We start from the raw sequence: 6126 nt of genomic DNA on the forward strand, positions 1-6126 counted from the left end.
ATTGATGGTAACTAGTATTAATCCCGTGCAATACATGCACAGTATTTACGGAATTTCAACTTTTAGTATATATTATTATCCAACGTTTCTCATCATTGTGTTTTGATTTGAGGAACAAAATAAAAACAATAAAATTAATAAAAAGATTTAAGTAATGACACGAAACATGTATTTTAATAAAAATATTTGTTTACACAAAATTAATGATACTATTTTTTTAGTTTTTTAAATAAATATCTTTAAGTTACGACCTATCTTATAGAGCGAATTATTCATCACAAAAAAACATAGAAGCGAATCTTAAATAGTAACCTATATCGAAATGGAAAAGTAAATAAAGGATCATATGATGGGATTGTTTTAGGCGAGAAAACTTTGAATTTTTCCGATTATTTTAGTATATAGAGGATTTCCATAGTTGTGTACCTTGAGTTACTTGTATGCAAATTTATCATTTAGTTAATAAATGTCTCTTTATTGGCGATAGTCATTTTTCATCCTTTAATTGGGGTTTTTCAGTCATTTTAGTGTTTAGTTTCATTTGTAATTGTAGGCATTAAAAATTTATTTAAGTGTCGAAAATAATACATTAATTAATTTGAGTTAATAATAAATATTCTACTCAATTTAATTATTTTGATCCTTTTAAATCAAACTGGGTCATTCTAAGTTATTCGGATCCAAACAGAAGTTAAATTGGGTTAAAATTGCAAACAAGCCGAAGAATAGGCGTCCGACTAGTAGCCCGAGAAAAGCCCAACGTTTCTCTATAAATAGCCCAAGTTCATTCATTTGGAGATATAGAAAAAACTCGATGAAAGGAGAAGAAAAGAAAAACTCGGGAAATCTCTCTGAAAATTACATGAAATTCATCGTAAGCAGTCAACAAGCACAACAAATTCATGCCGCCTGCACAAGAAAACTTAAACACTCAAACTCAAATATTTAAGCATTCAAGAGAGATTCAAGTCGTCCGTCCCGACCCTCTCAAGAATACAGTCAACGCCACGGGTAGAGTGCATACACCCTCTACACGCGCACCCTTTACGTGGATTGTGCACACATACCCTGTTTGTTTAGTTAGAATTAGAGGATTATTAGACATTGTACACGAACATTTTTAATAAAACTCATTTTGTTTACTTGTTTTGTATTTCAGTTATCGTAATACAAAATTTGTCGATACAAATTTGGTGAACTCGACTTGAAAATTTCTACCTCTTATCTCTACTACTTTACAAGTCAATTCTACTACAAGAATATGTCTACCAAGCAAGACACATCACCCAATGCTTCCAGCTATCCTGCAGAGTACTCCCATTGATGCTACCTCCCCAGCTTTGCAATCAGTTGGCGTCTGCACTAGAGGAATGGCAAAGAAAGTTGATATCAACGCTGCTGCTACTAGCATATGCTCTGCACATGTCTCTACTAGTTCACACAAGATCTATGTTGCCTCCATAACTGATGTTGCTACAGCTATCCTTGCTGCCTCTACTACTTCGCGCGAAGAGACTTTAAGTTCTGAGGTCGAAAACAACGCTCCCCCTTGCAAACCTAGGGCCTGGCAAAAAAATGAAAGATGCCTCCTCTCCTATCAGCGCTTCAATCATCGTGATTACCGGTTCTACACTCTAGAAGCAAGTCCAGAACATGAATAAGCTCCTTAAAAAGATGATGAAGGAGAATGTAGAAAAGAACAAGAAGATTGATGGACTTCAGAAGGAGGTGGTGGAACTCTGTGACAGAAAGACCCACAACGAGCATTGTGATATCGACAAGGATGGTGAAATCGATGAGGATGACAGTGGAAAGATTAACAATGAAATCGGTGTCTACATTGAAGAGAAGCTCCAAAGGTTGATAGCCAAGACAATCAAATGTCAGCTAGGTGAGAGCTCGACAAGCAGTGAGCGCTACATTAAGCCTTATACTAAGAGGATTGATAGTTTGCGCATGCGTCTTGGTTATCAGCCTCCAAAGGTTCAACAGTTTTGACAAGAAGGGAAATCTAAAGCAACATATCACCTACTTCGTCGAGATATCACTACTAAAAAAACAGACGAATAGGATGGTTCAAAACCGTCCTTAAATCTTAAAACAACCGTCCTAAAATCACCCGTCCTCGTTGCCTAAGAGGACGGTTAGAGTGAAGTCAAACCGTCCTCTTTTATTTTTAAAAAGAGGACGGTTGTGGATTTGAACCGTCTTCTTTTCATTTACAAAGAGGACGGTTACGCCTCTCAACCGTCTTGTTTTAAATTCATGGCGCGCGTAATTTTTGCGCCAACTTCGGGACGCTTTCTCTTGGAACCGTCTTCTACACAATTTTTTTTTGAAATGAAATTAGCGCGAATTTATAATTATTTCCCGCACAATTATGGCACGCATCCATGCTCTTTGACAACTAGATTTTTGAAATGGAAATTGTTTGATTCATACCCTATACGTGTTGGGGCTGGTGTCCTCTACAGTTAGTGCAATGACATATAAATCTCTAAAAGGATCAAAGGGTATACTTTTGTATTATTATCAGTTGGTCCACGTTTATCAATAACGGTTGGCTTGCTAGATAAGTTTGACGTTATTGTCATACTGATGGCGGTGATCAACTGGTCCCTAAAAGTCACACCTATAGGATACGTTTGAGAGATGTGACGGTATGAAAATACAGTCATGTTGATGCCTAACATGACTAAGCAGTTAGTCGAAGTTATTGACTAATAATTAGTCAAACGCGATGTTGAGATAATTATTTAATACAGATTAAATAATACTGGCTAATGTGAATTAAGCGGTTAATTCGTAAATTGAATATAAACGATTATATTTAATTAATGTATATTGAATTAATTATACAATATTGTCATTGTCGGACAAGTATTAATATATCGACTGAGTCATGTTACTAGTTGATATTTTAATAACCGATAACCAATGACGATTTATAATAAAATCCCGTCATATACATTTTAGCATTTTGAGTCGGACCACGAGTTAAAAATAAGGAGGAAGTGGAAAGCCCACTCCCTCCCCAATGTACACGGTTTGGACCGAAATAGGACAAAAAGGAGAGCTTCTCTTCTTTTTGACCTAAGGCATTTCATTTGCACACAAAAAAAATTAGGTTTTGGAGGCATTCTCTCTGAAACCTAGATCTCACATCGAAAACCTCACAAAAACTCTCTCAATATTGCAAGGCAATTAGAGAGTACTTTCTAGCACAAGGGGCATAGTCTCAGACGGTCTTGGGTGCAACGATTAGGAGGAAATCTATATTGATTTCTGTTCTTAGGCCGCATTCACAAAGGACCCGAGGTTGATTCTTATACCTTTATCGTTTCTCTTGTATTTTTCGTTTATGACAATAATCACATGTTAAAGTTACGTTATAGTCCTAAAATTTAAGGGTTTTATACGGATATTTCCCTACAAGTGGTATCAGAGCGAGGCCACGTAAATTTTTCATTGTGATTTTCATTAAACGATTTGAATCGATAATTTTTTTTGTATAAAAAACCGTGAGGCCGATTGTTTTACACGGCTGCTTCATTTTTTTTTAGCATTGAAAACCGTGACCTGCAAAGCTCTCGGCTGTTTTATTTTTTTTTGCATTGGAAGCCGTGCCACACGGCTTTATGGTGATCAGACGATAGTCTCGTTTTGCTTTCGTTTTGTCTTTGCATATTGTTTTTGTAATCGATTTTCATTGCAATATGTTAATGTTTTATCAATTGTAGATTCATTTCTATACGGATTAGGTTTAATTTGCAATTGGTTTTATCAAATCGTTTTTGTTTGGTTTGTTGATGCTCACGGTTTGAGCTGTTAAAATAAAAAAAAAAAAAATTTTTCAGCTCTCGGTTCTGCCGTGGAAGAAAAGAAAAAAAAAATTCGTTTTTAATTATTTTTTTTCGGCCATATCATGTGCATAATTCGGATTTTATGCATTCGCTTGATAGTGAAACGGTTCACTCACGTGCCATTTAGTTATTTTAAAGCGATTTAAAGTAACGGATTGTAATGGATTAAAATTGAGTTGATTAAAGTGGTTTTGTCACATAATTTTAATCATTAAAAGGTGGTTTGGATAAATTTAACATAATTACGGAATTATGTCACGGATAAATTTTAGTTTTAGTTGATGCATTTTTATTTATCGTTACTTTTGAATGCCATGAATGTTTTTAATTACGTATTTAATTTTACAAACGGTTGTAACTTAGTGTGGCCTTAGTAGAACGTGTTACCGTAATGATGGAACACGGTCTTGGTTGTATTTTGAGATCTCGTATCTCCGTTTCAAATTTTCTTTGTAATTACAGTTTTAATTTAGAATGTAAATAGGTTTATATTTTGTAAATTTTAAATTGTAATTTTGAGAAGACCAAAGATGGAGATCGGATGCTCACTCCCGCTGCATGGACAAAGATGGAACATCAAGACAAGCTTCTCGGGTCCAACGGTGGATTCCAAAGTTGTATTATGTTCTTTTTACTAGGATAGGCCACACTAGGATTTTTTTACGTTTTGCATTCTTTTATTTATTTTATCGTAACGATAGTTTGCATCATATTCCGCCTAAAACCAAACCACCTAATAATTGCATGAAAACTGACTCATATAGAGGTTACGCGTTAGTTTTCTATGATATACAGATATCACATTTTTTAAATAAGCCATCACCTAAGTTAATTCATTCACGTAATGCTAGTTTTTCGTTCACTTAAAATGAATTAAAACTAAAATTGATGGGATCTTCCTCGTATAAACAAAAATTGAGAATAGTCTTTATAGGTCAAACTCCAATGAATCCCTTCTTCGTCGGTAGGCATAATATGACCCCTTCTACGTCGGGTACGTTGGAACTGATTGACCTATTTTATCTCAACACTATGGTCACTCGTCGATCCTGTGGTTATGGTGGACTAAAGATGGGAAATACGGAAATCTATCGACCAAGAGTTCTAACGGTAGAACTATCTAAACAGTTGGCTTATCAATTTACGGAAATTGAGTCTTGGGATCACTTGTATTATTCTTGAGGGAGATCAATTATGCAAGTGCAATGAGTCTACACGTTAAAATGAATTTTAAATAGACTTAAATCACCTCGATGAGTTGCTTATTTCGTTTTGTTTTTCCTTTCTTTTTCAGTGTAGATCACGATCATTTAAACTGCTAATAACAAAATGGCTGGCCGTGCTGACGACCCAATGCCAAGTGACACATTGGACCGTGAGTCCTGGCTTCGGATCTTCATGAATCAGATGAATCAGTCTACTCGACTGAAGAATGATGGATCAAACTTCGCGGAATGGGAGGCGGCATTACGGAATGTCGCCATTGCGACGGGAAGCTCAAATATCTGGTTGAGCCCATCCCGTCAAACCCAGGCCCCACGGCTGGAGCTAACGAGATCGCCAAGTATAGCGATTTCGTCATGGAAGCGGGTGCGATTAAAAACGTACTCAATTTTGCAATGGAATCCAATTTGCAGAAACGCTTCATAGCCCAAGGTGCAAACAAGATTTTCACCACGCTCACTAAAGAATTATCGAAAGCACCGAGAATCGTGACCTATGAGCATACCTGTCGCTTCTTTGAGGCGAAACTCCAGAAGGGCCAACCGGTTAGCCCACACATTCTCAGCATGATTGCGAATGTCGAGAAACTGGAGGCGCTTGATTGTAAAATCAGCAAGAACATTGTGATTGACTGCATGCTTCATTCACTCCACGATGGTTTTGCGCTCTTTAGAGCCAATTACTATATGAATGATTTGAAGAAAAGTCCTCACGCACTACACTCCCTTATCGTACAGACCAAGAAGGACATGAAGTTTAGTGGGAGCCTGAAACAAGATGTTCTCGTTGTGTCAAACAAGGGCAAGGGTAAGGGCAAAGCTCAGGCAGACCTAGCAGTAGGTAAACCGAAGTTTAAGAAGTCGGGATCAGGTAAGAGTGGGCCTGGTGAGTCGAGCACCTCATCAGGCGCGACAAAGAGCAATACTGGTAACATAGAATGCCATCATTGCCATAAGACTGGGCATTGGAGGCGTACATGTCCTGTATACCATGAGGACATAAAGGCAGGTCGCGTTAATCCTGTTGGTATGTCTTCTTC

Source organism: Silene latifolia, chromosome 9 (assembly GCF_048544455.1).
Source record: "Silene latifolia isolate original U9 population chromosome 9, ASM4854445v1, whole genome shotgun sequence".
In the NCBI taxonomy this organism is placed as follows: domain Eukaryota; kingdom Viridiplantae; phylum Streptophyta; class Magnoliopsida; order Caryophyllales; family Caryophyllaceae; genus Silene; species Silene latifolia.